The following is a 27,599-nucleotide window of genomic DNA, read 5'->3' as shown; positions in this document are numbered from 1 at the left end:
GACACATTTATTTTGCTCATCTGTCTCCATCAAGTCCACTTGAACTTGTGTCCCCACTTTTTTGTCTCAGATAAGATTGTGTCTTTTTTTCAGCCCCTTTGTGAGCTCCTAAACAAACGGTAGCCCCCCCAGGGGGCCCTCAGGTTCACTCAAGATGTGCAGGGGTCAGCCAAGGGGGTAAGGACACTTCATTTTTAAGGGGGGGGGGGGGGGGGTCAAAGGTTGAGGTTAGGATTGGTGTCTCAAAGCCATTAACCTGAACCCCCATGAGTGCAGGAAGACAGGGAAGTGTGTGAGTGTGTGTGTGTGTGTGTGTGTGTGTGTGTGGGGGGGGGGGGGGGGGGGGGGGGTTTGCAGCGGTGGTCCTGCAGCAGGTTGGAGACCCCCGCCAGCCTGCAGCCTGAGCCAGTCTGCTGCTCTTAGGGCACGTTTCAGTCGGGGCGGTGGCAGCACACACACACACACACACACACACACACACACACACACACACACACACACAGTCCTGGCGCCCGCCCAGCAAGAGTGTTAACCCTTCCTGTGCCCTGAGTCTTGTATCCAGGATGAACAGGTGGTCCCACAAAACATGGGCATCAATTTCCTTTTGACTTATCTGTGTGTGCGCGTGCGTGTGTGTGTGCGTGTGTGTGTGTGTGTGTGTGTGTGTGTGCATGTGTGTGTGTGTGTGTGTGTGTGCGCGTGCGTGTGTGGGGGTGTGTGTGTGTGGGGCGGGGGGTGCGCGTGCGTGTGTGTGTGTGTGTGTGTGTGCGCGTGCGTGCGTGGGGGTGTGTGTGTGGGGGTGTGTGTGTGTGGGGCGGGGGATGTGCGTGCGTGTGTGTGTGTGCGTGCGTGTGTGCGTGAAGCAGAAAGGGGTGGGGTCTAATCAGAAATATGTACAAGAAGACCAACAAAGCGCAAATTGACAATACAATCTTCTCTGTCTTTTTGGGGGGGACGTCCTCACCACACCACTTTGAATAACACTTTGCCACTTTGAAATACGCCCACTCTCCTTCAGTCCCGAAAGGATCTCGAAAGCGTCGTCAGCAAACCTTCCAGAAGATTCCTGAGTGTTTTTTTCCTTTTCTTTTTTTTCCGAGGAGATAAAGCCGAGCAGGTTTTTCTCTCTGAGTCAGCAGCACGGAGGAAAGTCTGATTAAAACAAGGCAGGAAGTCATAAAAAAAAGACAGAAAAGCGGTGTCAAAATGTTCTTTAATGGCGTGAAGATGTACGGCGTGGTCACATGACCCGGCGAAGAAAGATGGCGGCTGTCCGCACCGGATTTTTTTCCACTTTTCTTTGTATTTTGTCATCCATTCTATCTTGTAATTGCATTGTTTTGTTATTGGTCATACTGAGAGCTGCTGTTGTTTCGGTGGCGTCTTAGCTACCATGAAAGGGAAATGTTAGACAGCTTGAATGCAGGACTGAAGTAGTACACTTGGTAGTACACTGGAGACACGTGTAATACATACATTTACTACGTTAACCATAGCAAATGCAGACAGATACTTTGCAGGTCATGACTTCAAATAACAAGAAAAAACACTCACCACTTTGCACGTCGAATTTGGCGGCTTCACTCCATGACCGTGCTGTTTCCTGGTTGAATACGGCCTATTAATAGTACATTTGTTGCCTAAATGAAGGATTTTCAAGCGTAAAATGGCTAAATAAAGTAAAACACGAATGTAAAAATGACAGAAGACGCAATTAAAGAAGTTGTGATGACATGTAGTATTCTACACTGGGGGCAGTAATGTTACATGGATGAGACTATAGCCAGTGCAGGAAGTACAAAAATAACAGTGAACTCTCCCAGTGCTAAAGTGGGAGTCTATATTATGTTTTATTATGTGTACTATATTGGGTAATAGGAGTGTAAAGGTGACTATAGGGGTGTTATTTCATGTCTAGAGGGCTCTAATCATGTTAAAAAGCATATTTAGGAGGTGTTCAACAGGTTTTCTATGCCTAATATGTCTTATTTTGTCTTAATATGTCTACTATGTTGGGTAATAGGAGTGAAAAGGTGACTATAGGGCTGTTACTTATTTAAAGGTGGTAAACGTGTTATCTATGCTCCACCTATGAAAATATTCATTTATAAGTAAGGTTGGGTCTGGCAACAATTACCCCCACTAAAGGCGGTTTGTATTTGTACTACTCTACTACTACAGTACACCAGTACACAAGTTCAAGCAATTGGTGTTCTAGCAATACAATATGATCAAATCTGATCTTTGTACAGGGGTACTATTTGCATGGCTTCTCGTTGGGTGGTGTTGTGCGCTTTACTACGTTTCCCAGCGTGCAAACGCCACAGCGCTTTATTGCATTTATTGGCAAAGCCCGCGTGAAATTGTTAAATATTTGAGGAGCAGCAGCAGGATGATGAAGAGTTTAGTGCTCGCGGGGCTTTTCTGCAGCGGTCGATTCACCTTCCTCCTCCTCTCCTGTAAAGGAGGGAACCCCCTTGCTGGGGATGACAGGGGGAGGGGCGGCAGGCGGTGGGCTGTGGTGAAAGTAAAACTTTCTTTTCGTCTCTTCCAGGAGTCTGTGATCAGCGGCGACCACGAGTGGAGCTGAGGCCAACCAAAGCTTAACCAGGGTAAGTACAGTCATGTGACCTCCCCATACCCGCCCCGCCTACCCCCATCCCATCTGAGAGTCGACTCAGGGCTTTAGAGGAAGTGAGGGGAGGATGAGGTGGCAGCAGGTGTGTGCAGCGTAATGATGACAATCATTCTGCCACGTGCACACGCACTTAAATAAGTAGAGACACAAGATGTCTTCTTTTTCAAAACGATACCGATATAGTACCGATAACCCAGAACTTTTTCTATATGTCATTTTTAAATGGAGATGTAAGTGTAGTGTATGCACACCTGCGGGTAAGAAGGGCTGGAACAAACTGTGGATTAGTCCTAATGAAATATCATGACATCACTACTACCAGGAGAACCAGAGTATAGAGGGGGAGGAGCCAGCTGCTGTGGCCCAGCAAGGTGCACTGTATTCGGGCACATGCTCCAAGCAGCCGGTGTGACGCCACGAAGGTCTCTGGCAAACCTTTTGCACTTTTCAAACGCTGCAGCGCTGCCGTTTCAGGTGGCTGATGAGGTTTTTTGTGCTCCCTGCTTTTATTTCCCCCCTCATCACGGCACATTTGCCCTCGGGAAATGAGTGTTTGTTTACAAGTGAGCTCAGGGGAACTTAGGACAGGCCGTTCACGTCACAGGCAGGAGAAAAAAGGAGTGAAAAAGGAGCTATTTTTAATCACATTTGGGTTCAGCAGTTGAGGAGGAGAAGAGTTCCACCATGGGGTGTCCTCATTTTTTCCCATGCAGTAAGAGAAGTGGCGGTCATATCAAGACATAATCAACACATAATTCCTGCTTAAGCTGATTAGCCGCTGGTCATTGAGGGGTTACTTCGTCTGTCTGTAAGCCGGTCCAGACTTCGGCCCAGAAGCTACGCGCTGCTCAGACCTGCTTATGTAACATAGGTGTGTGCGTGTGTGTGAGAGACTTTCGGGGGGGCTTCACATGAAAGAGTTCCGGAGACGTTAGGGTCTTGGAAAGCCCCCAGGCCGCTGCGAGGCGACCATGCTCCCCAGCCCGGACCAGAGGTTAGTCAGCTATTTGTAGTCCAGACGTGGAAATGTGTGTCGTCATTTCTGGAACTTCTCGCCAAGGTGCCGATGAGCAGCTCGCGCTCATGTGCCGAGCGCCATGGCGACTATTTATCCCAGTTGATATAAAAAAAAAAAAATAGTCCTCCCAGGCTAAATTTGGAGCGCCATAAGTCAGAGAGAGGCGAGTGGGAGGACTGATGTCTGTGTGTTGGCGTGTGGCGTCACGGGCCAAAAAGACTGAATAATTTAACGTTCACATTATTTTCCCAGCGACGTTCAAGCTCGAGCCCGACCCCGTCACTCTCACGGACGTCGGGAAAGTTGAGCGGGTTTTCGTCAGGGATTTGGGAATGCTCGTGGCGTGGCGTGGCGTGGCATTGCGTGGCGGCCGGCTTTCCACTGCCCGCCGTCTCCCGGCAGCTCCGTGTCAGAATGGGAGTCAAAAAGGCCACATATTTTATTTATGTGTCAAAAGTGAGCTGAAGGGAGGGGAGGCGTGTCACCTGATCCCTCGGCTGATGTCGCTCCATCCGAGCGGATCGATGCTTCCAGACCGAAGGAGGTGGAGACGGACGCGGGCGGGATGAAGGGCTGAAACCTTCCTATTGATTCGTCAAAGAAATCTCATGTTTGGTGTTTTGTTTAAACGTCCGCTTGAACCCGAACTGTCAGCGCTGATGTTTGCCGCACCGACCAGGAATTTCATGCTTAGTCGAGCTTTACGCTCTTTTTGCTTTGCTTGCTTTCATTTAAACACTGAACTAGCCCACAAAACGGCGAGCTAGCATGAGAGCATACAGGTAAAAAATGAAAAAATAGGTTAGAGCTTAGAAGACGTGACAAGTTGTCTGTCAGCTTGTCTACCCTTAAGCCTGGTCATGCTTCGTACGTGCCCCCTCCAAACCCTGTCATTGGCTGTGATTGGTCGGTCACCGTCTCTCTTTAATTGCCATTGTTTACTCATGACAAAGGAAGCTACGAGCTAAATCATAGCCGAGCGTCATGGTTGCTCACTGAGTTGACTCGATAGGAAACATTGCAACGCCGACGTAGAACTTTTACAGTTTTACGGCAGAGTCGGAAAAGGACAGTGCGGTGGCGTAGAGGAGCGTAAACCGAGTGCAACCTGACTGGTTCAGCCGGCCCCGCGTTTTGCCACGAGAACGCTGGCCATTGAGCTAAAAGCAAGTCAACTCGATGTCCAGCGCAACTCTTAAGATGTCCGGTAGTGAGGTTTGCCAACGTACATTGGCACAGCTTGTTGTAAATTCCAAAAATGGTAAATGTCGCAGTTTCCTTGGTTTGAAGTACAACAAACTTCTTGTTTGGCATCGCTATCAGGCTCCATACCAGAATTTCACTTCTACCTCAAATCAGATTTGTGAAAATGAGAGAGCGGCCAAAAAAGTGACTTATTTGGCTGATTAATGCCTTTATTTGTTATCTGTTCCTTTACAGGGCATTGAATTGATTGCAACTGGACTGTTTGGTTTGTCTTAGAAGACGTTTGGTTAGGATACAAGGGCGGGGGCCAGCCACCGACTGTTGTGTGGCAGAGGCCCCACTCCATTGTACCTTAAAGACCTTAAAGTCGTTTTTCACTCCAAATGGAGTGAAACTGTTCCTGTCAGGGTGAGCCTCTGCCTTTTTAGAGGATAAATACTTTGGGTTCTCCACAAACTCCTCAGACTAGAGCTGTCCTATCTAGTCAGAGTCAGACTAGAGCTGTCCTAGCTCGATGTTGAGCATGAACTGATGAAGGCTGCTCGGATTAGAGGCGAAACGTCTTCTAAGACAACCTGAATGATCCAGTTCGCATCTGGACAGGACAGTTCAGGGGGTGTTTCAGTAGATCTTGTTAGTATACAACGGCGGGGGACAGCCAACAACTGTTGTTTGGCAGAGGCCCCACTCCATTGTATCTTAACGACTGCCATTTTGCACCACAAACGAGTGAAACTGTTCTTGTCAGGGTGTACCTTTACCTTCAGAGGATAAATACTTTGGATCCTCCACCAACTCCTCAGGCTCGAGCTGTCCTAGCTAGACATTGAGCATGAACTGATGAAGCCTGCTCATATGAGAGGCGAAACATCTAAGAGAACCTGAAGAGTCCATTTGAGAATGATTCTATGCGGAGAGTACAATGACCTGGATGAATGAGCATATTCACATACACACCTCCAAAGTAGCACTCGTCGCAGTTTCCACACTTTCTGATACAAAAAACTGCTTGTTTTGTATCAGTGTCAGGCCCCGAGGTTTGTACCTCAGTCTACACCAGGTTCGTGAAAATAACACATAATCTGGCCTACACAAAAAAAGAGCGGCCAAAAATTGTACTGTATTTTTTTACGTTTGATTTTTTACTTTTGCAACTGGACTGTCCAGGGTGTCCTAGAAAACATTGTGTTAGAATACAATGGCAGGGGCCAGCCAACGACTGTCGTTTGGCAGAGGCCCCACTCCATTGTATCTTAACGACTGTCGTTTTGCACCACAAGCCAGTGAAACCGTTCTTATCAGGGTGTGCCTTTACCTTCAGGGGATAAATACTTTGGATCCTCCACCAACTCCTCAGACTAGAGCTGTCCTAGCTAGTGGTTCTAAGAGAACCAGAGCAGTCCAGTTGCGATTGATCCGATGCCCCGAGAGCGCAATGGCCTGAATGGAATTGGAGCATCCCGGAATGGTTTGTGTTCAGGTTCTGCTGTCCACTGGAATTATTTTCTGTTCTCATGTTTTCTGTCCGCCATGATGGAATGTTTCCAGCAGTGACAGTGTGACATTTGACCTTGGCCATGACCGACCGTAAAGCGTCCTCCCAGCTACTCTTCCCGTCTCGGGCGGTACAAGTTTTCCATAGCAACGAGCGCACAAACACAACCCCCTCACTCATGTCTGTGATCCAGGCCATAATAAGCGTAATCCCTCCCCAAATCTGTTTTTTAAACACAGCCGTGCATGTGCAGCTGCTCATCACATTCCTAAATATCTCAGGGATACAAAAACCCGCCGCGGTCAGCTGCGCTAGTGTGGGTGGGTGGCCGCGCACAACAACTCCAGTTAGTGTCTAATTGCTTCAAGGACTCTTTGGACTTTCTCCGTGCTCTCTGGACGCCGAGCTGATGGCGAAGGACCCAAGACAGAAAAGCCCCGCGTGACTTCACGGTTGGCACGGTGACAGCACAGGAGAGTGGGGGGGCTGAAATTAAAGAGCAGTTAAGGACAAGCGGGGGAAAAGAGCAGCGGCGTGCACGGGCCATAAAAGGGATAGTTTAAGCATTGATCGAGAGCGGCGCTGGAAATGGCAGCTGTAAATCAATTTTATCTTGGAGGAGCTAAAGAGTGTTTTCTAATGAGGTTAATGCCACATAATGGCTAAATTCCTCAGCTTAAAGATGCCCTCAAGGTGGCGGCGAGAGATGGATGTCGCCGAGCGGGAGGAGGCCATCTTGTCTTGGCTGCCTTTTATCTTCAAACGCGTCAACGCTTCATTTGTCGCCGGCCGTGGACGCAGCGCTTTCGCTGATAGACTCGCCTGTCTGCTCCTCGCCGGCCTTATCGGGAAGCACGCTACAGTGGAAGCCGTTTGTCGATGCCCCTCGGACTGGCTGACTCACGTCGACATAAGCGGTTGTTGCCCTAACTGAAAGTGAAAGGAGCCATTGCTCGCACTTTATTCCATAATATTTTGACTTTATTCCTATAACATATATTTTAAAAATTACAACTTTGTTTTGTTTTCTTTGCTTCTCATAATATTACGATAAAAAAAAAATAATCCTGAATATTTTAACTCTGTGCTACTAAAAGGACATTTTTCCTCCATATTACGCATTCATTTTTGGAAAATTGCATCTTTTGTGTCTCATTAGAACACAACTTTTCTGTTAATATTTTGACTTTATTCTCATAAAACTACAGCTGTTTTTGCTGTCTTGTTTGAATTTATTCTTGGAAATGTTCTTTTCAATATATTATGACCTTCCCATGTTTTGACTTTATTCCCATATTTGTAACTTTTTCCCCTAATAATTTTTTTAAAATGCCATCTTTATTTAGTTTTGTTTATTTCTTTTTTCCTAGCTATTTTAATGGCATTATTTTTCCTCATAATATTACAAGTATGTTCTCATAAAATTGCAACTTTAGGACTTTTTCTTTTAATATTTTGACTTTAATCTAAAAAAAAAAAAATGACAGCTGTTTTTGCCATTTCTGCTGTCTTTTTAAATGTTTTCTTGTAAATGTTCTTCTCGTCATAGCGCCTTAACACCATAATATTAGAACGTTCCCCCCAAGCTAACTTTCCAAAAATTGCAACTGTGTTTTGTTTTGTTTGTGTCTCCTAATATTACTTTTTCCTTGAATATTTAAACTTGATGCTACTGAAATGATGTTATTTCTCCTCATGACTCATGACTTGAGTGGGTCCACATTGTTTTCAGTCCTGGTCCACAAAGGGACCACCTCGCTTTGGTGATCTTTGGTCTTAAAGTTGCGAGTCTCCACTTTGCAGATTGCCGTTCTCCACTGTACCTTGCCGGGGCAGGTTCCTTATCGACTTGGACAGATTCAATTTAAAAAATGCTTGAAGTAGCTGGCCTCCAAGGTCAAATCACTCTTTGTAACTGTTTTCTACCGGTGTTGTTCAAACTTTCAGGCGCCATTGTTCCATGTCAGAGCGAGAACCCTATTGATTTTCACTGCCGTCTCATTCAAGAGGCTGGAGGGAGCTGGGGTCAGAAGTCAAATCACCACGTTTCTTGTCCCTGTTCTAGTTGCAATTCCAACCCATTGCCTTCAAACGCACTTGGATTGTTACTCGATGCCAGAGCAAGAATCTTGCCGACTTTGATTGTTATGCAAGCCAAGATTGACGACATAGCTGTTGTCAAACGTTTAAAGTGATGACATGCTTGTCTTTGCCCCAACAAAAGCTTAGCACAATGTTCTTCAAACTGTCAGAGTAAGAATCTATTGATTTTGAGTCACGCTTTGGTTTGAGAGGCTTGAGGTAAAAGTGAATCAAAGGTCGAGTCAGCGCATGTTCTACTCAGTCAGCCACAATTCTCAACAAATCTTCTGATTTTGCGGCGGTGTTGACGAACGCAAGAACACTGTTGCTTTTGAAGTGTATCAGACACGAGCCTCCCCACCCCCGCACCCCACTAGTCACAATTCCAAAGTGAGTCACATGAGTCAGGACCATGAGATTTTCACGTGGTTCTGGTCCACTTCTGGTCTGGACTCTTTGATATGCAGGGAATCCTATTTGTAGGCTGATAGCAACCAAGCTAGCGCCTTCAGACATCCATTCTGACAGAAAACTGTTTACACTGTGTGTGTGTGTGTGGGGGGGGGGGGGGGGGGGGGGGTGAAACTTAAGGAAAGTTCATCTCCAAAGACCTCTGGCATTGATCACTGGGGCCCTAAAGCTATTATCATGATCTAATTAGCTTTAACATAAGTCTGTGTCACGGCCAGGTGCAAGTCTGCCTTGTCCCCAATTCCACACTTTCACTGCATCCCTGATAAAAATAGCACACACACACACACACACACACACACACACACACACACACACACACACACACACACACAGTGGAGTCTTTGCAGGGACAACAGCTTCCGCTCTTCTGGGAAGAGGTATGTCCAGCATATCATGCACTGTCTTGACTACTCCAGCGTCATCAAACCTTGGCTTTTCTAGGCCCCAGTTTTCCATATAATTTGGTTTTTGTTGAATTTTTTCTCAATTTTTCTCAAAGATGACTTATCTTTCAATACATTTTAAAGAAAAGGGCACTTTTTTGGGTATTTTGCCCATCATTCACAAGCCTGATGTGAAACATGAACACATATTTCTTTCCCTTTTCTGTGCCTTCTAATGAGAGAAAACGAGTTAGCATGAGCAAGCACATCATGGGAGGTACCTATTTTGACGCTAAAGCTCTCTAAAAACCCCCTAAAAAAACGGCCCAATTTAATGGGGCAAGCGTCGAAGATTAGCTCCAACTGTCTGTTTTGCTTTTTCTCTGGCTTTCGGCGGCCTGTTGGCAACACTACTTGAAAAAGCCGCCTCTCAGGGATTCCGTCACATGCAGCAGAGTGCCCTAATGCTGCTCGGGTTCATGAAAAACAATGAAAACCAGGACATTTTCGTCACTCTCTAAAACACAACAGCAGCTGGGACAGGGCGTGAACACAGGACATGTCCTGGGAAAACAGGACATTTGGTCACCCGATTCGAGCTTGCCTTTATGGACCTTGTTGAGAACATTAGGGTAAACGTTGAGCGCCATTTTCAGCGGTGATTCTTTGTCAGTAAATGAGAGACTATGATCACACGTTGACATCTCTGTCAAAGTAAACAAGGGAGTGAGGACCTGGCTGGGCCATGCAGGACACATCCACAAAGCTGGACTCATACAATTGTCCAAAATGTCTTTCTAAGATGAAGAATGAAGATTCAGGGACAACTAAGGACTCCAGTCCAACCTCTCATTGATCCATTCATTGATCAAGAGCTGTGTGCACCCCCCCCATAGATAGTGTATAAAAGAGACCTTGGGTGTGCGTCCATTAGCACGGCTAGCTGCTATATTTAAAAGACAGAATTGATTATGGGCTTCTTATCTGGGCTGCCCAATCTGACATGGTGTTATTTCCCAGCATGATGAGCGGGGTGCTAGGTCGCCACAGTGGGTGGCGCTGGCCTGGCGTGCACATACACACACACACGCACAAGTGTGCCCATTAAGCCGTCACCTGCACACATGCAACTTCCCATATTTAAAGCAGCAGCCCACTCGTTAGAGATGTTCTCCAGCGTTCCATGGCAGCGCTTGGAGGAGAGGACGCATTAAGTCCGTTGCAAAGTGTTGATGGCCTGTGAAGGGCCACTCGCTCCCCTCTCCCTCCCCCCGGCCCTCCTTTGATTGATATGTGAAATCCGTCTCCCTAGGAGGCGGTGAAGGCGGTCGCTGTGTGCGTGTGAAAGGTGCTCATTGTTGAGTGGGGACCACTTTGTCAAGAAACAATCCTGTTCCCAAGCAAGGCCTTTAAAAAAAAAAAAAGATACAGCCTCTCATTGTGCACGTCTCGCAACTTTAATTTTGCGTGTGAGGTCATTTTAATCCTGATGAATTTTCATCGTCGCGCTCTCACTTCAATGGCCACTGGTGCTAATGCTCCAAAGGAGACGGAAGAATAGGAACCCACCCACGGGCCCCGCCAACAAGGATACACTTAACAGAGTGGCCGAGAGCGTCCGCCCTTTGTGGACGCGCACATTGGACGCATTTAAGTCGCACAAAGGACATTCCCACCAATGGAGCCTGATTCCCGATACAAACGCTGCGACTTGAGTCAGATCTTAACACACAACGTTATTTTACAAACCTGATTCATCCTTAAGCGCCCTTCTTCCCCATCAGTACGACTCAATCCTGGGCCGCACGGTGGCCTAGTGGTTAGCATGTTGGCCTCACTGTCTGTGTGGAGTTTGCATGGTCTCCCCGTGGGTTTTCTCCGGGTACTCCGACTTCCTCCCATATTCCAAAAGTATGCATGCTAGGTTAATTGGAGACTCTAAATTGTCCATAGGTATGAATGTGAGCCAATGGTTGTTTGTCTATATGTGCCCTGCCATTGGCTGGCGACCAGTCCAGGGTGTACCCCGCCTCTCTCCTGAAAGACAACAGCGCTATGATGGAGCGGTACAGAAAATGGATGGATGGATGACTCCGTCCTCTCATAATCCATGTGCACACCAGTGACAGTCCAACAGTCCCCCCCCCCCTTTTGTGTTTTGACTTTTTTGTGTTTTTTTAGGTGTGATCAGGGTTTGCCCGCAACCCTAATGAGGAGAAGCGGCATAGAAAATGGATGGATGGATGGGTGATCAGTGTTTGGTGCATTGCAAATTAGGTGGGGGTCTAGGACGGGTCGACGCAGAGTCTGCAGTGGTGTACCGGACCATTGTGGTGGAGAGGGAGCTGAGCCAGAAGGCAAAGCTCTCCATTTACTTGTTGATCTATGTTCCCACCCTCACCTATGGTCATAAGCTTTGGGTCATGACTGAAAGAAGGATATCGTGGATACAAGTGGTAGTAATGAGTTTCCAACGTAGAATGACTCACCCGAATAGAGAGGGTAAGGCCCTTGGTCATCCAGGAGGCGCTCAGAGTAGAGCCACTGCTCCATTACGTTCGTTGAGGGGAGCCAGTTGGGGTCGCTCAGGCGTCTAGTCTGGATCCCTCCTGGACGCCTCCCTGGTGAGGTGTTCTGGTCATGCCCTGCTGGAAGGAGGCACCAGGAAAGACCTGGGACACGCTGGACTGGGAAGCCTGGACTTCCTTACTGAGACTGCTGCACCTCGTGACATGGAAGAAGTGGAAGAAATTGGAATGGATTGCTCGATGCATCCCAGATGTTGCTCAGCACTCCATGACCAATAGCGATATCAACCAATAAGCAGATCGATAAGCAACAGGAAGGTCACATTGTAATTAATAAAACGTTTTTGTGTTTCAGGCTTGAAAAGTGCTTGTCCATCCTAAACTTCTGTTGCATATAGTCCACATAACATCGGGGAATGGTCTGGAGCCACCTCTAGTGGTGATTTCTGTCAAGAGATTGTCACGCGCTGACGTCTCTGTCAAAGTAAACACGGCAGTGAGGCCTTGGGTGGGCCTTGCAGGGGGGCACATTTGGACACTTTGTGCACGTGTGTCGTCCCCAAAGTGTTCCCACAAAGCTGGAAGCACACATTTGTCCAAAATGTCTTGCTAAGATGACGAATGAAGATCCAGGGACAGTTAACGACTTTTGTCCGACCTCTCATTGATCAAGAGCTGTGTGCCCGCCGGCTCCTATAAACTTTTGTTAATGTCCCAACACACACGGTACGTCGCTTACCCATGTGGTTGTTGAGCACCATCAGTAGTGGTGAATTTTGTTGGTCAGTGAGAGACGATGAGAAATGATCATACATTGACAACTCTGTCAAAGTAAACAAGGCAGTGAGGCCCTGGGTGGGCCATGCAGGGGTGCACATTTGGGCACTTTGTGCACTGAGAACAGAAGAGTGTCATTGCCAAAGTGTTCCCACAAAGCTGGAAGCATACGATTGTCCAAAATGTCTCATGCTAGTGCTAAGATGAAGAATGAAAATTCAGGGACAACTCAGGACTAAGGTCCAACCTCTCATTGATCAAGAGCTGTGTCCCCTCCCATAAACGTTAATGTTCCACCACATTGCACGCAGTTTACCCTTGCTTTCATTGAGAACACTGCGGGGCCATCGACTGTAGCTGTGAGAGGTGATAATAGATGACCATTGCATGTTGACATCTTTGTCAAAGTAAACAAAGGAGTGAGGACTTGTGGGGACGTTTGATTGCGGCTCACAGGCAAATTTGGTAGACAAAAATGAGGACGACTGTGCGAGGAAGTTAGGGGGATTAGAATAAGTTGTGACGCTGTGCATAATTTGCGGGGATTGGTTGAATTTGACAAAACCAGGATGATTGCATCATCGCAAAATCTTCATGTACTTTAGTCCAGCAGCAAAGATGTGTACATTTTCACATCCGCTGGAGCCATCAAAGTCTCAGCTTTGCTCTGATGTAGACCTTGTGGATGATATTTGTTTTGGCTAAGCCCAGGGGTTCGAGAGGTTAACTAGACAAATACAATTAAAAGGAAGTAGCTGACTTCCGAATGTCAACTTTCTGTCCTGTTAGCGTAGCCGTCGATCCAAACGGCGTCGGGCTGATTGCTTGTTTACACCCCCAAAACTCCCAAGTTTGCCGATTCCCACGTCCAGACTCGACGAAGTTGCCAGATTGTCGGTGGAGTTTTTGCCCCGGCAAACATGTTTTATTTGCTGGCGCTCATTAGCACCGTGGCTAAACGTCAACCGGATCCTGTTTGGGACGCGGCGGGGTGCGACCGTGATTCATAAGGCTTATTTATGTCGCATGGCGCTGCGAGCCAGCGGGGGGGCTGAGAGCTTCTCTTTTCTGATCGCAATCGTGTCTTTTTCTTAAAATACGTCTCCTCGCCGTTTTTGATCATGCCCAAAAATAACGACTGTCTGAGATGTGGGGCCGTGTGGCGTTTGGTGAGTGTCACGTGACTGGTTGTTGTCGCCAGCAAACTCCGACTGGCTTCGACTGCTCCCTGTCTTATGGAGATGTACGTGATGGTGTGCTGCTAAGGACACCTGCCCCCCTCCCTCGTGTGTGTGTTCATTTGTGTTAAATACGGGAAGAGTTGCGAGTGTGCCCGTTTATGCTGCAAATGAAGTGTAATGAGCTTTTAATTCAGAGGCCCTCCGTAATGTTTGTGCATCTCATTATCTTCTTTACACCTTCCCTTCCTGTTAGCGAGAACATTTAAAAGCATAGACGTGAGCGAGAAGGCGCTCACGTGCGCGCCCGTCACGCTCGACTTGTTACCATCAACAACTCATGTCACTTGTCTAGAGAAAAACACTTTATTCTCACATCGGGTTTGACAAGAAGTTCTAATGTGACAATAAAAAACAACTCAGTGCTGGTTAGGTTTAGAGGGTTAGGGTTAGGGTTAGAGGGTTAGGGTTAGGGTTAGAGGGTTAGGGTTAGGGTTAGAGGGTTAGGGTTAGGTTTAGAGGGTTAGGCTTAGGTTTACTGGGGTTATGTTAGTTAAAGAGAGCTGAGTAGGGGGTCAGGATTAGGTTTATGGTTAGGGTAAGTGGTAGGGTTACGGTTAGAGAGTTAGGGTTAGGAGTTAGGTGTGTAGATGTTCCATGTCATTAATGTCAAGAGTGATATTATGGGATGTCTTGGGGTTGGACTTGGAGTTGGGGTGTGTAGATGTTCCATTGCATCAATGATTGATAGATTGTCATTGTGCGTGTCGGTCACATTGAACGACTTGTTTGTGATTGTATTACAAGGCGCTAACCAATCACAAGTAAGCGTTGTTGTCTTTGTAAGCGTCACATTTTAGATCTAATTAGACAGTGTACCTAATGAAGTGGCTGATGAATATGTTTTAATTAAAGCCGAGTGTGAACGTGAGCTCTTATTTTGGTGCCTGCTCATTAGCGTGGACACGTCTGAGCTTTTCATTTATGTTGTTAACTGCAATGAGGGGACACCTCATTAAAGTGCAAAGTATTGCTGCACTCGCAAATACCTTGGAATGTTCTTCTCTTCCGCGCTCTGCACTCGACTGACCGGGATTCTTTTACAATAATAGTCATTATTCGTGAATTCATGAAGTATTCCAACAGGGAGGTCAAATTAAGACAGTTTTAGGAATGACGTGGACTCGAGGAGGACATTCAAGATGAAGAAGAGAAGAAGGCACCTCAGTCAAACACGTTTGCAAATGATTACGTTAGTGTTATTATTATTATTTCTTGCTTGCTATACTACTGTATTCTATACATCCATTAGCAGTAGTACACTTGAATGAGCTCTTTTACTATGACTTGTATGACTACTAACAGATTATTAGCATAAAAGGAATAATACAGTACATTCCAAACAACATCAAAATAATAAGTGTGTGAAAGTAATAATAATGTAAATATTTTATTAATATTCTATTATTCTATTAGAATTATTACAACAATATCATCATTTGGATTGTTTGATATATGTACTAGTACTACTACTAATATTTTAATAATGACTTAATGTTTTTTTTTAATTATTATTATTATTATTTAATTATTAGTAATATAATACAATCCAACATATAATATATATAATAAAAATAGTAGAATTTGGAGTGTTTGAAAATGATAACACTACTACTGCTGCTAAATAAAAAAAAATATATTTAATTAATATTTTATTTATAGATTGATTACTATTACGTATTGAACTATTAATAATAAAAAATAAAAATAATATAATTTGGAGTGTTTGTAATGAATATCGTGATAATAATATCATTAATATTTAGTTTACTATTCTATAATTTTTTCTTCCTATTAACTACTTATTAGTATTAATTGAATACATTCCAAACGTCCTAAAATCCTACTAGTTGAACCATCTGGAGTGTTGTTGAGGTGTGTTTACTTTGGATGACATAGGTCGGATGTCATCTTGTTTTGTTGAACAGCTATTGTGCTACGCGTAGTTAGCATATACACGCTCATGTCCCAGGGGGTACGGGTTGTGGTCATCTACCACTGCCATGCCTTTCTGCTCTGTTAGAAGCACCAAGTGAACTCGTGAGGTTTTGTCAGTTATTGCACGTTTACTTGTCACATACGTACAATGGGTGGAATAAAAGATTTGGGTTTTCATGTTGTTTTCACCTCTAAAGCGTCTCTCCTACCCAAAGAGACACTGGGTGTAGATGTTCAGTGCTACAAGTATTCATTGGTTGAGTCAGCAGTCACACCTGTGAGTCACATGTTCACATGCTTACCAGCTGTGAAAAATGGGCGGGCTTTAACAAAAGCTGCTACACTGTGACCAATCAGCTGCACCCTGATGCGTTTGAAGCACTTTTCAACGTTACCTTTTCATCATCAACCGCAGCTTCAATCACCCTCCCCGCCACGCCGCTTGGCCCCTCCTCCGGTGCAAACATTCACACAGTAGTTAAGTAGGTCACGTTACAGTGGAATGGAACGGTTGGACGCGGGCTTAGCTCGCTGTTTGTCGACTATTAAACGATTGTGCTGCCTCAGCACACATTTCTCACACAGCTGTGCGACTGAAAGGAGGCAGCGCCGCGGCAAAAATCACCTCACTCTCACGCACACACACACACACACACACACACACACACACACATTCGACCTCTTTGTGCGTGAACCTGTTTGCATAAAACGTCAACTTTTCCCGTACAAGAGTGCCTGCTGTGAGGTGGGGGGTGGGGCTAGGGCAGAAGGTGAGGAGGAGGTAAACTCGCTGACCTGAGGGCGAAGACTCGTTGCTTTTCTTTGCTCTTATCCGTGTTTGCTTTTGCGCTGCGCTCCTGACGCGGCCTGTTCACATAGCCGGAGGGGTGGGCGGCACCGGCTTAGGAGAGACCCCTTCCCTCCCTCGGCCAAGCGTGCCAGGGCAGCGCACCTGCCTTGATGGCAGCGAGGATGAGGAACTCGCTTAAAAATAGAAAGACAAGAAGGGGCACCTCGCCGTGGCTTCCATGGGGAAGGCGTGCACGTGCGGCACCCCCCACCCCACTCAGAACCAAATGAGCCCAGATGGTGATTGATTTTTCAAGTGTTGACATCCGTGCTTGAGAAGCACCTCTCATGCACACACACGTGCACATGCACGCACACACGCTTCTTTGTGGCGAGCAAGTGAAGCATGCCACAAACCTTACCTTCATCATCATCATCACTGCCAGACACACGTCTGTACCCCCAATCATGGCAACACAAATAGTCTGTTCCAGGGTCAAACTGTGTACAAGGGAAACCGTGTCGGACTTTACCGACGCATAAACGATCAACCCTCGCCGGGACCCCGCCACCTCCCACCCCCCACCCCTACCACTGGCCTCGCCCCAAAATGTTTGTGACGATGCCGAGACGCATTTTCCCCACCCGAACGATTCCTCATACGTGAACCGAATAGGATGCTCACACCCCCAAATTGTATCAACAGGACACATTTAGCTTCTTTGTGTCCATTTGAAATGAACTCTTATTCTAAAGGCTGGTCATATAAAAATAATATGTAATGTAATGTAATGTAATGTAATGTAATGTCATGTAATGTCATGTAATGTCATGTAATGTAATGTAATGTAATGTAATGTCATGTAATGTAATGTAATGTCATGTAATCCACATCATTACAGTGTTGGAATGCATTGTTAAAATAGTTCATTATTATTCAAGTACAGCGTCTCTTATCTTAAAAATCATTCAAATTAAATCATTGGAATCATGAAAAACAAAATAAAAGAGTATGGATAAAGTAGTAAAATGATAAAAATAATAATCCTTTGCTGGTGGTGTTTTTGTTTGTATACTACTGCTTCTCAACCAATCACAATGTTTAACACAAAAGGACCACTTGAGGACCAATATTTTCCAACTGTAATGAAATACGTGTTTTTATTGGCTGTAAACTATAATCACCTAAATGATTCCTGAATTAAGAACTGCAGTCTTGAAATACTTTTTGAACTGAGCTGTTGAAATAAATTAGCTTTCCAAAAATACTTAGATTTGATATTATATTTAATGCATGATGCCATTATGTGTATGTATTCCATATTATCATACATTCACTATGTTTTTACATCTTTTTCAATGTTGTAATATTATTTTTGGCATTTTTGTCTGTGTGAATTAAGTTATTGAAATAAATTAGCTTTCCATTTTTTGAAATTATTATTTTAGATTTGTTTCAATAGCTCAACTCACACATTATACATCATATAATATGATGATGTTTAAATATTAATATGCTATTTATATTTTCAAATCTATTAAATATCAATATATATTAATTTAATGGAATAATATTAAATATATTTTCATTTCAAAGAAAAAGAGCGGAATCATGTATGTTCTTACGTGGCAGCGTGTTTGTTTATTTGCATGATTACGTTCACGTGTCCATGAATAAACGTACGAGGGTTTGAATGAAAGTGTCATCATTTAGCTTGCCAAGAGGCTGAAGTGTTAAAAGGAGGGCGGGCGGGTCGGTGCGTCCATCGCAAATTGACCTTGTGAGCGACGGGGGGCGGCGGCGGCGGCGAGCAGCCCGTGAGGCTAAATGATGTCACTGGCTAAGCGGGCGTTCTCAGGCCATTGGCTGTGTTTGCGTGACTAAAGACGTACAATTACGGCGGCCATCTCTGTGAACTCTTTGTTGTGGCGGGTTCAAGTGCGCTCTAATGGGCGCCCGCCGCAGGAAAGGAGGCGTAGCGAGCGAACGCCGGTGGCTAAAAAGCGCATCTCATTACGAGACACGAAGGCCCGCTCGGCTCGTTTCCTCTCCTGCCTCCTTTTTCACCTTTCTCTGTCTTTTTAATCATTATTTACGTATGGCATGCAAACATCGTCATCCATCTTTGCCCCCCCCCAGTGGTGTCCCTCGCCGCTCTCGCCCTGCGTTGATGTGAGGACGCTTTGTGCAGGCGGTGGGCGGCGGAGGATGACGCACACCTTTTTACCATTGTAACCAGTTGCACATTGTCAATGGGACGCGCTCTCTAACCGGCCCCCCCTCGCCTATGCTCAGCCCCCCTTGTCCTCCCTCCTCGCCGCGCCACTTAATGCTACTGCTAAATGCATCATTAGACGGTTAGGCTGCTGTGAAAGTGGTGGGACAATGGAGGGGTAAACAAACCAACAGGAAATAACCCCCCCTCGCCCTCCATCGCCTGCCCCCCCCATGCTCTCACATTGTGGTACTGAAATGGCTTCAGATGCACTTTGGCGTGCAGAGATCTTTATGGCGTGGAAAAGTTTATTACCTCCGACAAGGACGCCGTTGTTGCGCTCGTCTATTTGCAGAAATCAAAGGTCTCTCTGTTAGTCATGCCCCCCCCATCCCCAGCTCCCTCCCCCTTTTGTTTTATTCTCTTTTTGCGTACGTGACGCTCCACATGCTACGCTTGCAGCGACTAGGTCAAAGGTCAAGGACAGGCAGGAAAATATGCTGGTGATCATCAACGCTTTTACTTTTGTTTTTCAAGGTGAATCATTTGTTTTGTATTTATTTGTTTTTTTACTACTGGACTGGCAGTAACGTAACCTACACAAGTGCAAAAGGCACGTATCGCAGTAACACGGGAAAGTAGCATATCACAGTAACACCAAAAAGTAACAGGGGAAAGTAGCGTACCAGAGTAACGTCAAAAAGTAACAGGGGAAAGTACCGTACCAGAGTAACATCAAAAAGTAACACGGGAAAGTAGCGTACCAGAGTAACACCAAAAAGTAACACGGGAAAGTAGTGTACCACAGTAACACCAAAAAGTAACAGGGGAAAGTAGCGTGCCAGAGTAACGTCAAAAAGTAACAGGGGAAAGTAGCGTACCAGAGTAACATCAAAAAGTAACATGGGAAAGTAGCGTACCAGAGTAACACCAAAAAGTAACACGGGAAAGTAGTGTACCACAGTAACACCAAAAAGTAACAGGGGAAAGTAGCGTGCCAGAGTAACGTCAAAAAGTAACAGGGGAAAGTAGCGTACCAGAGTAACATCAAAAAGTAACATGGGAAAGTACCGTACCAGAGTAACACCAAAAAGTAACACGGGAAAGTAGTGTACCACAGTAACACCAAAAAGTCACAGGGGAAAGTAGCGTGCCAGAGTAACGTCAAAAAGTAACAGGGGAAAGTAGCGTACCAGAGTAACATCAGAAAGTAACACTGGAAAGTAGTGTACCAGAGTAACACCAAAAAGTAACACGGGAAAGTAGCGTACCAGAGTAACATCAAAAAGTAACAGGGGAAAGTAGCGTACCAGAGTAACGTCGAAAAGTAACAGGGGAAAGTACCGTACCAGAGTAACATCAAAAAGTAACACGGGAAAGTACCATACCAGAGTAACATCAAAAAGTAACACGGGAAAGTAGCGTACCAGAGTAACACCAAAAAGTAACACGGGAAAGTAGTGTACCACAGTAACACCAAAAAGTCACAGGGGAAAGTAGCGTGCCAGAGTAACGTCAAAAAGTAACAGGGGAAAGTAGCGTACCAGAGTAACATCAAAAAGTAACACTGGAAAGTAGTGTACCAGAGTAACACCAAAAAGTAACACGGGAAAGTAGCGTACCAGAGTAACATCAAAAAGTAACAGGGGAAAGTAGCGTACCAGAGTAACGTCGAAAAGTAACAGGGGAAAGTACCGTACCAGAGTAACATCAAAAAGTAACACGGGAAAGTAGCGTACCAGAATAACACCAAAAAGTAACACGGGAAAGTAGCGTACCACAGTAACACGAAAAAGTAACAGGGGAAAGCAGCGTGCCAGAGTAACGTCAAAAAGTAACAGGGGAAAGTACTGTACCAGAATAACATCAAAAAGTAACACGGGAAAGTAGCGTACCAGAGTAACACCAAAAAGTAACACGGGAAAGTAGTGTACCACAGTAACACCAAAAAGTCACAGTGGAAAGTAGCGTGCCAGAGTAACGTCAAAAAGTAACAGGGGAAAGTAGCGTACCAGAGTAACATCAAAAAGTAACACGGGAAAGTACCGTACCAGAGTAACATCAAAAAGTAACACGGGAAAGTAGCGTACCAGAGTAACACCAAAAAGTAACACGGGAAAGTAGTGTACCAGAGTAACACCAAAAAGTAACACGGGAAAGTAGCGTACCAGAGTAACATCAAAAAGTAACACGGTAAAGTAGTGTACCAGAGTAACGTCTAAAAGTAACACGGAAAGTAGCGTAGCAGAGTAACATCTAAAAGTAACACGAGAAAGTAGCATACCAGAGTAACACCAAAAAGTAACACGGGAAAGTAGCGTAGCAGAGTAATATCAAAAAGTAACACGGGAAAGAAGCGTACCAGAGTAACGTCTAAAAGTAACACGGGAAAGTAGCGTACCAGAGTAACATCAAAAAGTAACACAGAAAAGTACCGTACCAGAGTAACATCAAAAAGTAACACGGTAAAGTAGTGTACCAGAGTAACGTCTAAAAGTAACAAGGGAAAGTAGCGTACCAGAATAACATCAAAAAGTAACACGGGAAAGTAGCGTACCAGAGCAACATCAAAAAGTAACATGGGAAAGTAGCATACCAGCGTAACACCAAAAAGTAACACGGGAAAGTAGCGTAGCAGAGTAATATCAAAAAGTAACACGGGAAAGAAGCGTACCAGAGTAACGTCTAAAAGTAACACGGGAAAGTAGTGTACCAGAGTAACATCAAAAAGTAACACAGGACAGTAGCGTACCAGAGTAACACCAAAAAGTAACACAGGAAAGTAGCGTACCAGAGTAACATCAAAAAGTAACACAGGAAAGTAGCGTACCAGAGTAACACCAAAAAGTAACACGGGAAAGTAGCGTACCGGAGTAACACCAAAAAGTAACACGGGAAAGTAGCGTACCGGAGTAACATCAAAAAGTAACACAGGAAAGTAGCGTACCAGAGTAGCATCAAAAAGGTAACACGGGAAAGTAACGTAAAAGAGTAACGTCGAAAAGTCACATTCAGGAGTAATGCAGGAAAGCAACATACAAGAATAATGTACAAAAGTAATGTCAAAGTAACGTACAAAAGTAACACAGCAAAGTATTGTTCAACAGTAATGTAAAAAGTAAGGTAACACAAGAGAGTCACACACAAAAGTATGGTAAAAAAGGCAGAAAGGTTGCATACAAATGTAACGTAAACAGTGATGCACAAAAGTTACTTGTAAAAATGAAGTAGACGAGTAACAACAAAGGTAGCTGCTAAAAGTAACAAACGAGCGTAATGCTGCAAAGTAGCGTAGAAAAGTAAGGCATGAAAGACAGAACGTACAAAAGTAACACAGAAAAACACCACCGCAAGGCAGCGCAGAAAAGCAACACGGCACAAAGGCCTCATTCAAAAGTAACGCATAAAAGTGTTACGCAAAAGTATCGCAGCGTCACAGAGGGGGCGGGGCCTTAATGGCTTTTATTTTTAGCGACGCACCAACACGTGTAAGAGTGTGCACAGATCATTACTTTGGGCTCAGAGACGCTCCGCTCATCCACTGATGGATGGGGGATGTTGGGGCCCTGGCCCGCCCCCACTGGCCCCGCCCCACACAGAAACCATTTTAAAAAGAAAAGTACAGCGGCGGTGCAAGACAAACACGTGCATCCTCACAGGCGTGTTTCCTGGATGTTCCATGCACTTGAGAATCGTACGACGTTCCGCTTTGTGCCGCAGTTCAAAGGAACATGAAATATCACCGCTAGTCACCTCGTTAGGGTTAGGATGGTTAGGAGGCTTAGGATGGTTAGGGTTAGGATGGTTAGGATGGTAAGGGTTAGGATGGTTAGGATGGTTAGGGTAAGGGTTAGGATGGTTAGAGTGGTTAGGGTGGTTAGGAGGGTTAGGATGGTTAGGATGGTTAGGATTAGGAGGGTTGGGATGGTTAGGATGGTTAGGGTAAGGGTTAGGATGGTTAGGGTGGTTAGGATGGTTAGGATGGTTAGGGTAAGGGTTAGGATGGTTAGGATGGTTAGGGTGGTTAGGGTGGTTAGAGTGGTTAGGAGGGTTAGGATGGTTAGGATTAGGAGGGTTAAGATGGTTAGGATGGTTAGGATGGTAAGGGTTAGGATGGTTAGGCGTTGAGCTAGAGCTCCTCCCCCTTTAACTGAGGTGGAGGAGGAAAATGCACTGGCCTTCCCCTGGGCCCGAGCCCGCCCCCGAGCCCCTGAGCCAGGGACCACGCGGGTCCCTGTATTAGCAATCGCCTGTGGGCGTACATTTGTGGTTTGGTGGACACGAGAGCGCCCCCTCCCGTAACGCACCACTGTCCATTCCCCATCCATGGGGTGCATAATATTTATTTTAAAAAATGTATATATATATATATATATTTTTTTAAACTTTTTGTATTTTTTTACTTTTTTTTGGTTTTTGTAATTTTCTACAACAATCTACAACAAAAACAAAAACAAAACAAACTTAACAAAATCACCAATAACCACTCTGGCTTTTAACCATGAAAATCAAAAAAGGTGTGCTCAATCGCGACGTTTCGATCCTGTTGGATCTTCCTCAGGCGTAGCACACCTCTGTCCACAATCGCAAAACTCAAAAAGTAGCAGAGCTCCTTCCTCTACAACAGCCAACTGGTTATGATGGTTAGGGTGGTTAGAGTGGTTAGGATGGTTAGGATTAGGAGGGTTAAGATGGTTATGATGGTAAGGGTTAAGATGGTTAGGATGGTTAGGATGGTTAGGATGGTTAGGGTAAGGGTTAGGATGGTTAGAGTGGTTAGGGTGGTTAAGAGAGTTAGGATGGTTAGGATGGTTAGGATGGTTAGGTTAAGGGTTAGGATGGTTGGGATGGTTAGGATGGTTAGGAGGCTTAGAATGGTTAGGATGGTTAGGATGGTTAGGGTGGTTAGGGTGGTTAGGATTAGGAGGGTTGGGATGGTTAGGATGGTTAGGATGGTTAGGGTGGTTAGGGTGGTTAGGATTAGGAGGGTTAGGATGGTTAGGATGTTTAGGGTGTTTAGGGTGGTTAGGATGGTTAGGGTAAGGGTTAGTATGGTTAGGATGGTTAGAGTGGTTAGGGTGGTTAGGAGGGTTAGGATGGTTAGGATGGTTAGGATGGTTAGGCTAAGGGTTAGGATGGTTACGATGGTTAGGATTAGGAGGGTTGGGATGGTTAGGATGGTTAGGGTAAGGGTTAGGATGGTTAGGATGGTTAGGGTAAGGGTTAGGATGGTTAGGATGGTTAGGATGGTTAGGGTGGTTAGGGTGGTTAGGATTAGGAGGGTTAGGATGGTTAGGATGGTTAGGAGGCTTAGAATGGTTAGGATGTTTAGGATGGTTAGGGTGGTTAGGGTGGTTAGGATTAGGAGGGTTAGGATGGTTAGGGTGGTTAGGGTGGTTAGGATGGTTAGGGTAAGGGTTAGGATGGTTAGGATGGTAAGGGTGGTTAGGGTGGTTAGGATTAGGAGGGTTAGGATGGTTAGGGTGGTTAGGGTGGTTAGGATGGTTAGGGTAAGGGTTAGGATGGTTAGGATGGTAAGGGTTAGGATGGTTAGGGTGGTTAGGATGGTTAGGGTGGTTAGGATGGTTAGGATGGTAAGGGTTAGGGTGGTTAGGATGGTTAGGATGGTTAGGGTGGTTAGGCTAAGGGTTAGGATGGTTAGGATGGATAGGATTAGGAGGATTGGGATGGTTAGGATGGTTAGGATAAGGGTTAGGATGGTTAGGGTGGTTAGGATGGTTAGGATGGTTAGGATTAGGAGGGTTGGGATGGTTAGGATGGTTAGGGTGGTTAGGGTGATTAGGAGGGTTAGGATGGTTAGGATAAGGGTTAGGATGGTTAGGATGGTTAGGGTGGTTAGGGTGATTAGGAGGGTTAGGATGGTTAGGATTAGGAGGGTTAGGATGGTTAGGATGGTTAGGGTTAGGTTGGTTAGGATGGTTAGGGTTAGGTTGGTTAGGATGGTTAGGATGGTTAGGTTGGTTAGGCTTAGGGTTAGGATGGTTAGGATGGTTAGGATTAGGATGTTTAGGATGGTTAGGATGGTTAGGGTGGTTAGGCTTAGGGTTAGGATGGTTAGGACGGTTAGGATGGTTAGGGTAAGGGTTAGGATGGTTAGGATGGTAAGGGTTAGGATGGTTAGTGGGGGTTAGGATGGTTAGGATGGTAAGGGTTAGGGTGGTTAGGATGGTTAGGATGGTTAGGGTGGTTAGGCTAAGGGTTAGGATGGTTAGGATTAGGATGTTTAGGATGGTTAGGATGGTTAGGGTGGTTAGGCTTAGGGTTAGGATGGTTAGGATGGTTAGGGTGGTTAGGATGGTTAGGGTTAGGTTGGTTAGGATGGTTAGGATTAGGATGTTTAGGATGGTTAGGATGGTTAGGGTGGTTAGGGTGGTTAGGCTTAGGGTTAGGATGGTTAGGATGGTTAGGATGGTTAGGGTCAGGGTTAGGGTTAGCATGGTTAGGGTTAGCGTTAGGCCATCAAGGCGTGCACATGCTCAGCAAACACGTGCGTTTGTCTGAGCGTTTCATGAACTTCACGTCTGCTGAAACATGTTGGAACAAACAGAAACTTCACAGCTTGTTTTTTTTTTCTTTCTTTCTTTTTGTTTTTCTTGTCATCTGGACTCATTCGGGCTCGGTACCAGAACCTTCCCTTTTACGCCGCCTTCCCGAGTGGGCCCCGTGCCTCTTTGTAGTCCTGTGCCCGGCCAGGACTACAAAGTCCTGAGAGAGACTGTCAACTGACTTGAGACGTGGTTCTGGTTCTGGTTGTGGTTGTAGATGGTCCATCTTTGGGTGATGTGAGATAGATTGAAGATGCGTTCAGATGATTCTCATGAAAAGACCATGCCATCGCATGTTCCATTTCATGAAGAACGTATGATGAGAATATTCAGTATCCTTATTCATCAATATCACGATATCACTATCGATATGGAGATCCATACCTGCCAATCAACAGGCTGCATTGTCAGCATTGGAGGGTGTACCTAATGAAGTGGCTTATGAGGAGAAGAGTCGCCGTGTGCCGTGTTGACCAACAGAGGAGGAAGAGGAGGCTGCCTGTCAGTGCTCGTCAATGATGAAGGCTGATACAGCAGATCATATTACAGACGCCATTTTGTCACTTCCCTCTGCAATCTTCCCTATCATCCTTTATTCTGAGCAGCATGATGGTGGCGTGTGTGTGTGTGTGTGTGTGTGTGCACGCACATGGGCTGGCAGGGTGGCACGCCGTGAGTTAACGCCACAAATTGCCGCTCGACGCAGGTCTCCCTCCGCCGTGCGTTTGGACAGGAAGGCGACGTTGATTGGCTTTGTTCAGTCTTCCTGGCAGCCGACACCAGCTGACATCTGTTCCCTCCTAACCACTCTGACTTATCTCCATCAGGGAACGCGCACGCGCACGCGCACGCGCTGTCAACATGAAGCCGTGCGTTCACTTTGTTTGGGAGGGAAAAGGCTGATTTTCTCTGGCTTGACTGGCAAATCCTTCAGCGTGGCTCATTTGAACCCTGCTAGCATCATAGCAGCACGAGGATGATGATGATGAGGAGGATGAACCTCTCAGCTCAAACACAATCTGTTGTGCTGGTTGACGTGTGAACGGGTTGAGTTGGGAAGCGTTTCTGATGCAAAAAGTCCGTTCCAGGGTCAACCTATTTTGAATAGAATTGTTGGTGTATTTTTATGATTTGATGCAGCAGGAAGTGCAGAAAGAAGAGACGTCGAGTTCATAGCACAAAATGTTAACTTTGCTAACGAGTGAATTTGTGAATGGTGAGGATGGACTCTTTTTCTCTTTTTATTCATTTTCTTACATTTTCATTGTACTTGATTTCAGTTATTGTAGATAAGAGTTTAATCAGTGATATTACAAATGTCTTGGGTTAGGATTTCAGACTGGGGCCAGGGTTAGGGTTAGCATAAATGCTAGGCTAAGGGGCCAGGGTGTAGGTTAGCATAAAGGCCAGGCTAAGGGGCCAGGGTGTAGGTTAGCATAAAGGCTAGGCTAAGGGGCCAGGGTTAGGGTTAGCATAAAGGCCAGGCTAAGGGGCCAGGGTTAGGGTTAGCATAAAGGCTAGGCTAAGGGGCCAGGGTGAGGGTTAGCATAAAGGCTAGGCTAAGGGGCCAGAGTGAGGGTTAGCATAAAGGCCAGGCTAAGGGGCCAGGGTGTAGGTTAGCATAAAGGCTAGGTTAAGGGGCCAGGGTGAGGGTTAGCATAAAGGCCAGGCTAAGGGGCCAGGGTTAGGGTTAGCATAAAGGCTAGGCCAAGGGGCCAGAGTGAGGGTTAGCATAAAGGCTAGGCTAAGGGGCTAGGGTGTGGGTTAGGAAGTGTAGATGTTGTGTTGCATGAGTAAGAGTGATGTTCCGGGTGTGTTTGTGTGGCACGGAGGTCTGGGGCGGACATGAGGAATGTGAAGGCAGGGTGGCATCAACGCACACTTTGGCTTTTTTGGCTTTTTTTTCCCTCCCTCGCAAAAGCGTGTCTGCAAACAATATTTGTGAACATGCGAGGAGGCGACGCGAGGATCCAATAAATAACGCTAAAAGGGATCATGTGAGAAGAAGCTGTTAGAAATTAGCCCTCCTTCTCGGGGGTCCTGGGAAGTCAACGTGCACATTTTTGTGTTTTTGTTGCAATTAACCACAAAACACCAGATGAATTCTTTAGCGGGCCATGTGTGGCGCTGTGTGCGTGTGTGTGTGTGTGTGTGTGTGTGTGTGTGTGTGTGCACACATGGACTCCTGTGTGTGTCGCTGGGTGTGTGAGCAGGTGGCGGCCATATTTGAAGATGACAGTAGGGGTCTGAC

General features: G+C 45.7%; 1 protein-coding gene across 5 annotated transcripts in view; it reads left to right on the top strand.

Annotated features, from left to right (window-relative positions):
- znf536 (zinc finger protein 536) overlaps positions 1 to 27,599 on the top strand; it is a 227,438-nt gene that overhangs the window by 43,624 nt on the left and 156,215 nt on the right. For 4 of the 5 annotated variants that reach the window (XM_054770437.1, XM_054770438.1, XM_054770435.1 and 1 more), the window contains one exon: positions 2,555 to 2,612. The gene's annotated coding sequence lies outside the window, so the exon portion shown is untranslated. Of the gene's footprint in view, positions 1 to 2,554; positions 2,613 to 2,646; positions 3,633 to 27,599 lie in introns of those variants that run through there. The other variant, XM_054770440.1, reaches the window with a different exon arrangement.

The sequence above is a fragment of the Dunckerocampus dactyliophorus genome, chromosome 3, assembly GCF_027744805.1.
Source record: "Dunckerocampus dactyliophorus isolate RoL2022-P2 chromosome 3, RoL_Ddac_1.1, whole genome shotgun sequence".
NCBI classification, from domain to species: domain Eukaryota; kingdom Metazoa; phylum Chordata; class Actinopteri; order Syngnathiformes; family Syngnathidae; genus Dunckerocampus; species Dunckerocampus dactyliophorus.
Note: the sequence above shows the minus strand (reverse complement) of the source record. Positions and strands in the feature narration are given on the sequence as shown.